We start from the raw sequence: 10,204 nt of genomic DNA on the forward strand, positions 1-10,204 counted from the left end.
TGTGCATGGCCACTTCAACTGTAGTAATTATGACCAATTTTTATGATATTTGCATATATTAAGGTAAAGGTTCCCCTTGACAATTTTTGTCCAGTCGTGTCCGACTCTAGGGGGCGGCACTCATCCCGCTCTTCAAGCCATAGAGCCAGCGTTTGTCCGAAGACAATCTTTCCGTGGTCACATGGCCACTGTGATTTAGACACGGAACGCTGTTTACCTCCCCACCGAGATGGTACCTATTTATCTACTCGCATTTGCATGCTTTCGAACCGCTAGGTTGGCGGGAGCTGGGACAAGCGACGGGTGCTCATTCCGTCGCGTGGATTCGAACTTACAACTGCTGGTCTTCTGACCCTGCAGCACAGGCTTCTGCGGTTTAGCCCACAGCGCCACCACGTCCCTCATTTGCATATATTAGCTTACGTAAATTTATATACCCCTTTTTTTTCCTGAAAAATGTCCTTCTTTTTGTTGTTTCTTATCTTCTGTTTCATACTTTTTAATAATGTCTATACTTCTTTTTGGCAATGGAGCAGTGGCCACCCTACTCTGTGAACAATTATAGGTAAAGGGTGGTATTAAGAGAAAAGGACATTTTCAGGAACTCTGCTTAACTTATAGCAGAGAAGACAAATGGTTTAATAGAACTGTGCCCAAACATGATTTTTTTTTTGGCACTACTCCAAGTGGCAGTTATTAATCTTCGTTATTTAGAAAACTCCATAGTATCTTTCTTCAAATTACTTTGTTAGTCTCCACAAAGCTCCAAAAGTGAAACTAGAAAGCTAGAATGGCAAGGAACACATGCTCTGTTTTTAATAACTTACTAAGCCATCCCTTTTATTATCTGACTAATGTTTCTTAAAGGAATATACATTAGACGGTCAGCCAGTCAGTCTATATACTTTAAAGCAGTGGCAACAGCAAACTGTGCTGGCAGTAGAGATGGAAAAGAAATTGGTTAAATTTACATTTCCCTATGAAGATGTTAGCTCGTCCTGAGACAGACAAAAGTGACGTGCACGTTGAGCTATATCTCTAAAGACTTGTGCTTAATTTCAGCAAAGAAGAAAATGGTCAGTGTCATAAGTGCATGTGAAGAATAGAAATGACAAAAATGTCCATATTTGGAAAAAAGGGCAAAATATGCTTTACATACATTAGTAAAGATGCAGGCATAAATATGTACATTTCTTGGGGGAAATATGCAAAGATGTCCAGATTTTTATGGGGCTAGAAGCTTTCCTTGGAAAAAAAGCTATGCAAGCTGATATGGCACAGAGATGGGATCAAAATGCCATTGGGAATTCTGAGAAATACAATGAAGATCGGATTGATACATTTTGCTTCCTTATCAGTAGCCTGGAAACCATTTTGCCTTCTCCAGAATGTTGTTTTATCTACAGCAGAGGTCTCAAACTCAATTTACCCGGGGGCCGCTGGAGGCAGAGTCTGGCTGAGGCTGGGCCGCATCAGATTTTCCGCCAAGCGGAGCAAGAGCCCGAGGAAGCTGCCCAGGAGTTTCCTTAGCCCAGCTGGGGCTCCGAGGAGGAGGAGGAGGAGGAGGGGTGTGTGAGCACTTGTTGCCGGCCACGACCCCCTCCAGCTCCTTCTTCATTACCACCGGCAGCAGCAGCAGCAGGACGAAGAAGTGGAGAAGGGAGGGAGTGCCGGTGACTATCTAGCTGGGCGGGGAGGGCATGACATAAAATAAAATTTTAAAAACACTCACAGAATTCGCCTTGCCAAAGGAGAAAAGCCCCCACCGGTACCCGTGAAATTGAACAGAATGGGGCGGACAGGTGCACGCACGTGCATGCATGCACACACACACACACACAGGTACGGCAACCTTCTTCTGAGAGCCCCCCTCAAAAAAAGGCGCACTCAGCAGCAGCAGCTACCCCCACCACGACAGAGGAGCAAACTTTGTGAGGCAAGCCCAGGCAGCCTTCAGAGCCGAGGTGGCTGAAGCAGGATGAAGAGGAGGAGGAGGAAGCATTGCCGGGTGCTGAGGCGGCCGTTGGCCGGGCTGGTGTTGGGGGTGCCGAGAGAGAAAGAGAGCCGCTTCCCTGGAAGAGGCAGTGGCGGCAGCTCCTGTTGACTGCTTGGGGGCGCTCTTTGAGGACGGGCTGGGAGTGAGCTCCGCTCTCAGGCATCGCTTGGTGGCAGCTTGGGCGCTCGGGAAAAAGGGACGGCAGTGCGCCTCGCTCGCTGGCTCTCCCCCAAGACAGCGCCTCTTGCACCCTCCATCCGGAACTGCAGCCTGCCAGCCGGCAGACAGGTGGGCTGGCTGGCAGGCTGCAGTTCCGGATGGAGGGTGAAAAAGGCGCTGTCTTGGGAGAGAGCCGGCAAGCAAGGCTTTTTTTAAAACTCTTGACAGCAGAGGATGCATGGGTGCTTCGGGGGGGGGGCAGGCAAGGCGGAGGCCACAAACCATCATCCGGCGGGCCGCAAATGGCCCGCGGCTGTGTGTTCGAGACCCCTGATCTACAGCATCAAGAGAAGGAAAATGGTGGTACCACTAAGAAAATGAAGAATATTCACAGAGCATTCCATATGGTGGCCTTTTTAAACATCAATAATAATAAGTTATGTCAAATGTTGGATTAAAAAGCCCATAAAATTTGTAACATTCATTCACCAGAAACTCAATAAACTATACAGAGCTGATTAGCAGAGTGACTCAGTGCAGTTCCTTGAAAATGAAATACATTTAATAAATTCTTCCAGAGATTGCCAGATAAGTGGTAATTGAGTTTACTTAGCTAATGAACGGAAACTGAATCTCAAGGTAGCCTATGGGGTCAGCTTTTTTTTTTTTGGCTTTTTTTAAAAAAAGGGTAATATGCCACACTTTGTAAAACCATTGTGAGACTGACAATTCTTTGTTCATTTTCCAACTAGAGGTGATTATCTGACTGTTTATGGAAGTAATAAAACATTCAATTTTTTCTTGTCCTTGAGGAAGAAGGGTATTTTGGCATGCTGTCAAGAACACAAAGTCAACTGCTGCAAGATTTTTTCCTTACTCATAACAGTGAAAATACTAGGTCTTTTTTTTAAATCACCATCATTATTACCAAAAAAGTAGAGTTTTGCACACACTGTTGTACTTTGCACAAACACCTTGCATTTTATGCAAAAGACACATTTTTGTGCAAAAAAAATAATTTCCACAATTTGTAATTAAAAATTCCTAAATGAAGAAAATGCACAAAAGTTTTTGCAGTCCTGCCCACAGAAGATAATTTTTCACCTGAGAGAGAATGGCATGGATAAAGATTTACATCTTTAGATCACTGCCGTGTGCAAGAAACCTGTCAGATTAGTAGCTTTGTTTTTATCTTTTTGCTTAAACTCTGAGTTGTGGCTAAAAAATAATAAGATTGCGGTCTTCTTATGTTAGCTAGATGAGAAAGAAATATCCCAGAAAACTGTCTCCTGAGAAATTTCAGCTCAGCTCTGAGGATCAGTTATTAGGTGAGAAACCTTGACGAGGATAATGCAAATTCACTTGCTGTGAAGTTGCAGCAGGGATATATATACGTATATTAGCATAACCGTAGTCATCTTGCTTTCTATAATTTGCTTTGGTGCATGAAAATTAGGTTTCTGCTTAGTAGGCAAGAATAGACAAAGGAGGGACGCTGCCTGCATTCCCTTGCTTGCAAGTAACTAGTCTAATTAGGAATTCGTCCTTGGTTACTGATGAGAGACCCGGGTGTCTAACACTGAACCAGGAAAGATAAATTATAGCCGTTGCCCAGGCACCTGCAGCTCCTCCTTCCCCCCCTTCTCCACACCCCTTTGCCTTCCTCTTTTCATGTTGAACTTATAAAAATGTATACAGTGGTGCCTCGCTTAACGAGTGCACCGTATAACGACGAAATCGCATAGCGATCCGTTTTTTTGGATCGCTAATGCGATCGCTCAACGTTTTTCTAATAGGGCAAAATTCACTTTGCGAAGACCGGTAAGCGATTCGCTTACCGATCTTCGCAAAACGAAGCCCGACGATCAGCTGTTTGGTGGCCAAAATGGCCGCCAGAAGCCCAGAAATGGCCCAAAATGGCCGCGCGCAGCGTTTTCGCGCCCTCGTTAAGCGAGGCGAGGGCGCGAAAATGGCTGCTGGCCATTAAGAAGCATCGCTGAACGGTGAGTATTTGGCCCATTTGGAACGCATTAAACCATGTTTAATGCGTTCCAATGGAAATCCCTGCCCCGTTCAACGATGCTTCAGCATAGTGAAGGTTAATCCGGAACGGATTAACCTCGCTATGCGAGGCACCACTGTACTTTGGTTTCTGGGGCGCACTTCTTCTCTGCATGTTTCCGCGAGTGAAATTTGCACCTACTGTATTTGCTTGCTTTCAGCTGAAAATTAAGTATCTATCGGATCTCTCTGTCTGTGGCTGATTGACTAATGCATTAGAGACAGGCAAAAACCAGGAATTAGTCCTGGTACCCTTCAGGTGAAATGAAGAAAGAAAATAGCTGGCCAGTCCTTCTCTTATTTTAATTCATTTGGATAAAGTGTTTGCAATTCTTGAGCATTCTTACTAGGCAACAGGCTTTCTCTTTGGAGTATGTGGGGCTTCCTTATGAGTAAAGATCTCTGAGGTTGGATTGCAAAACAAACAGGCACAGGAGTCCTTAGAAAACACTAAGCTGCAGCGAAGAGACACTGCCTTTCTTGTTTTGTGCCCAGTGACTCTTATATTTGCTTGAATCTCTTCTTTCTGTTTATTAATTTTTTTGTAGCTTCCTATTTATTTTTTTAAATCCAGTAGTAGCATTTGACTTGCAAGGGAGGAAAAGAAGGCTAATTTCTCTAGGCACTGCACACTCAGAGTGCCATCCTAGATTTGTTGACTTAGAGATAAAGTCTACTGGAGGCCATGGTGACTGGCTTTGGAATCCACTGGAAAGGCTGCACCTGGAGTACTGCGTACAGTTCTGGTTGCCACACCTCAAAAAAGACATAGTGGAGCTGGACAAGGTGCAGAAGAGAGTGACTAAACTGATGACTGGGTTGGAGCACCTCCCTTATGAGGAAAGGCTTCAGCATTGGGGCTCTCTAGTCTAGAGAAAAGGCTCCCGAGGGGGGACATGACTTTATCCATCCCCTGTACTGTACAGTATATAAAATTATGCAGGGGATGGATAACGTGGATAGAGAAAAGCTCTTTTCCCTCCCATGCAATGCCAGAACCAGGGAACTTCCACCCCAATTGAGTGTTGGGAGAGTGAGAACAGATAAAAGAAAATATTTCTTTAGCCAGTGTGTTGTTAGTCTGTGGAACTCCTTGCCATAGGATGTGGGGATGGCATCTGGCCTAGACACTTTTAAAAGGGGATTGGACAGGTTTCTGGAGAAAAATTCCATCGCAGGTTACAAGCTATGATGGGGACGTATAATTTCCAGGCTTAAAAGGAAGGTACCTCCAAATGCCAGATGCAGGGGAGGGGTATCAGGAGAAGGTATCTAGTTGTCTCATGTGCTCCCAGAGGCATCTGGTGGGGCCACTGTGAGATACAAGAAGCTGGACTAGATGGGCCCTTGGCCTGATCCAGCAGCGCTCTTCTTATGTTCTTATGCTTCCTAGTTTTTTGTGGGTTTTTCTGATTTTTCTTAGAGTTGGGTTTAAGTGCTCCTGGATCATGCCTTTCTGAAGAAGAGGAAAGTGATCAATTCTAGTCTTGTTTAGCCAAATAAAACTTGTTAGTTTTAGGGGAGCCACAATGTCATCATTATCATAGAACTGCAGAGGTGGAAGGGATCCTATGGATTATTGAGTCCACCCCCTGTCAAGGAGGCACAGTCAGGAATCAAATTCCCAACTGGCTCCACAGCATTATCTCTAAAGCACCGAACTGTTCAGCAGTTCTTTTGTTTTTGCTGCATCAATTCAAGTGATCACACTGCTTACACCAATGTCAATTGATATATTTTTCAAAAACATGGAAGCCCCAGTGGTGGAGGGGAAAACAATGGATTTGGAGGGGGAACTCCAGATTTATTAGCTTTTCTCTTTGTGCCATGTGGTCAATAGGGAAAAAAAGAATCAGTCTACCCCAACTCTGTAGCATTTTCTGTATTATTATTTTTTTAATAATGTGGTCATGCCCTAAGTATAGGAGCAAATTCAGGCTACAGACGGTCAGGAGGTTTCTGCATGCGATGATGGTGCAGTATTGGAACAGTTTGTCTGGAAGTGAGTTGGGGGAGTTTTGTCTCCAGAGTTAGCCAAGAATGTACTGTATTGAATTTAGTTCTGGCAGCAGGTGACTTTTCAGCTTTGTATGGGTGTAACTGTTGACATAAAAGGACTAAGGCAGTTCATGAAAGCAGGTGTGATAATAAAATCTTTTAGATAAGGACGGTAGAACCGCAGCAACATATTTTGTTTGTTTGTTTATGAACAAGCCTTCATGAATGGCAGGAGTGGAAGGCACAGTGAGTGAAGGCTTTTCATTTAGATCACTTTTTCATCTTCAGCTTTAAGCAGTTGCAAACTGCTATGTTCAGTTGTAAACTGTCTCTTATTATTCTAGGGAGAATGTATTTAGTTTGCTGCCTATTATGCAATGATATAGTATAGATTTCTGCTTCCTATGCCTGTTAACCAGTTGCATTCACTTTTATTCTACCTCATCTATCTCAGCCATTCCCAAACAGTATTCACTGGATATGCAAGAGAACTGTCTCTTGAGTGTATTGTTTATTTTTTTTAAGGTTCCCCTAGACAATTTTTTGTCCAACCGTGTTCGACTCTAGGGGGTGGTGCTCATCCCCGTTTCTAAGCCATAGAGCCAGCATTTTGTCCGAAGACAATCTTCCGTGGTCACATGGCCAGTGCGACTTAGACACGGAACGCTGTTACCTTCCCACCAAGATGGTCCCTATTTATCTACTCGCATTTGCATGCTTTCGAACCGTTAGGTTGACGGGAGTTGGGACAAGCGACGGGAGCTCACTCCGTCGCGTGGATTCGATCTTACGACTGCTTGGTCTTCTGACCCTGCAGCACAGGCTTCAGTGGTTTAGCCCGCAGCGCCACCAGGTCCCTTGAGTGTATTGTACCTTCCTTTTATTTTTGGGTTTCCTATGGAGAGAAAGGTGACATACAGTGGGGTCTTGACTTGAGAACTTAATCCGTATTGGAAGGCGGTTCTCAAGTCAAAAAGTCTGTAAGTCAAGTCTCCATTGACCTACAGTGCATTGAAAACCGATTAATCCCGTAACAGGCCGTTTTTGTTCCATTTTGGTTTTTTTCTGGTCTGTAAGTCAAATCTCAGTCTGCAAGTCAAACCTAAATTTTGCGGCCAGAGAAGTCTGTAACTCAAAAAGTCTGTAAGTCAAGCCGTCTGTAAGTCAAGGGTCCACTGTATAATTAAATACATTCCATTAAAGTCTATACATCCCCTTCATGGATTTCTGCCTTGTTGTGGTGAAGGGGCTTGAGTAATTCAGAGGAGCTATGGGCTATGCTGTGCAGGGACACCCAAGACGGACAGGTCATAGTGGAGAGTTCTGACTAAATGCGATCCACCAGGAGCAGGAACTGGCAAGCCACTCCAGTATATTTGCCAAAAAAACTCAATGAACAGAAACAAAAGGCTAAAAGATATGACGCTGGAAGATGAGCCCCTCAGGTCAGAAGGCGTCCAACATGCTACTGAGGAAGAGCGAAGGGCAAGTACAAGTAGCTCCAGAGCTAATAAAGTGGATGGGCCAAAGCCGAAAGGACGCTCAGCTGTGGACGTGCATGGAAGTGAAAGGAAAGTCTGATGCTGCAAAGATAAATATAGCATAGGAACCTGGAATGTAAGATCCATGAACCTTAATAAGCTGGATGTGGTCAAACAGGAGATGGCAAGAATAAACATTGACATCCTGCGTGTCAGTGAACTAAAATGGACGGGAATGGGTGAATTCAATTCAGACAATTATGTCTACTATTGTGGACAAGAATCCCGTAGAAGAAATGGAGTAGCTCCATGACCGTTTTCTCTATTTGCTCTATTTATCAAAAGAACGATTTAACTCATTAAAAGTTAACAGTTTTTCTTTCTTAAACCTGTCTTGACCTAAAATCAAGTAAATCACCTTAAACTGACAGAGGAAGTCTTCAGTCTCCCACTGTAGTTTGATTTAGACGTACTTCCTCTCGATAGGGTACAGTTTGGCCATTTTCCTTCTCCTAATCTCACTGAATCAGTCTTCTGGTGTTCAAAGAGAAAGATTCATGATCCAACCACTTTTTGTATTACACACAGAAGAGGAAAAGCAGGAGGGGGGGGATGGGTGTGGCATGTGTGAGCTTGAGGTTGGAATCCACATCTTGCAGCCTCTTGCTTTCAGTGAGAAAGCAGGGAGGACAGAGTGGTGGTGGTGAATGACTCTTTTCTACTTATTGTGAGGTTCAAAAATTCAGTTGAATTTCTCTACAATTTTGTACCGTATTTTCTGGGAGAAATGCCAGCTGTTACAGGATTATCCTGTGCTGAATGACAGCTTTCTGTGCAGCATTCATTGTAAGGAACATTAAACCATGTAGAATTTGGTAGTTTCCTGCACAGAATAATGGGCAGAAGGGAGAGGAAGGGGAAAAATGAGATGGGGATACATTTTCTGTGAAGCTCATAAGTCTCCCTGATGCAGGTGAAAGTCTTGGGAGGGTCTCTCAGCATGGTTAGACTTAGAAATTGCTGGGTACTCATCATATCCTGAGCTGAGGTGGACCAGCACCCCCACTTGCTGTAACTTTCCTTTGTAAGATGAAATGGTTAGATCAATTTGTTTCTAGACCATACCATTTAACTGTGTATGAATATGCCTTTAAATATATGCTTTGAATATGTTTTCTCCATGAAAAAAACACTTCTAAATATATTTGATGTCAAACTACCCATTTGGAAAGAAATTTGACCTCACACCATTACCGTGTAAATTTTTGAGCAGAGTATTTCATTACGAAATTTGAAGAAGTGGTAAATCTGATGTCGAATTGCAATCTAATCCAGATACAGTATGAGCTTGAGAACAGGTCGGTCCATAGCAGAATCAACAAAAATAGAAAGGTATGCATTCCACCTTCCTCCCACCCAAGCTCAAAGGACATGACTGAGATAGCACTGCTCATAGTAGCTGCACCTTTTACAGGAAGACAGGCTACAAGGACGGCAACATTTGTGTTTAATACAAAGACACAGGGAAGTATGGGGACTTTTTTTTTTTAACTGAAACCGTGTTAACAGTATGACAAAGATAAAAGCATATTTAAAGAGACAGGCTCATGACTCATGAAGGAGTGTGAGGTGTTTTTCATGCCACTGAGATTTAGTCAAGCATTTACCTAAAAAACCATTAACGCGTAAAGACCCACTCCCTTTTGTTCACAAATTCCCATGTGTTACTTTCATATGAAAGTACATAAAACAACAAAAAGGGGAAAAAATAAACCTGTATAGCACAAGATTTACCAATGGGGGCTTCTAAACTCTTGTTAGCGTTGGGTTTGGTGTACAACTGTTCAGTGCTCAAGCATAATTTCTTGGCAGAGCTCAGAAATTTTTTTAATATATATACTACTTCCACGCTGACTGTGGAAGCTGTTGTCCAAAACTCAACTTTTCTCAAGCCTTGCAGGACTAGTTCAAGCTTGTGAGGGTGCGGTCTCACTGGCAATAAGAATTGCAGTTAAATCAATTAAAGCATTATTTAATTCAATTTATAAATTCCTGGACAAATGATGCACAGGTGAAATCACTTTATATGGGCTGAAAAGTGAGTTGTTTTTTCAAGTGACTAGTAGGGCTTTTAAAAAATTCCTCACTTCTAAATAGTTTCAATTCAATGAGGCCTTGTGGATGTGAATGCTGCTGTTATTTTAATTTGTACCTATGTGGATTTTGGGTGACGGGGGTACTGCCATTTTTCCTTAAACATCTTTTTTAAAAGAATGTATCCTAAAACATTTATTGCTGCATCACTTCATCAATATGTTTGACATTACAACCCCTATTATTATTATTATTATTATTATTATTATTATTATTATTATTATTATTATTATTATTATTATTATTATTATTATTATTATTATTATTATTATTATTATTATTATTATTATTATTTTATTTAATTTAATTTAATTTAATTTAATTTAATTTAATTTAATTTAATTTAATTTAATTT

Source organism: Pogona vitticeps, chromosome 6 (assembly GCF_051106095.1).
Source record: "Pogona vitticeps strain Pit_001003342236 chromosome 6, PviZW2.1, whole genome shotgun sequence".
NCBI lineage: Eukaryota > Metazoa > Chordata > Lepidosauria > Squamata > Agamidae > Pogona > Pogona vitticeps.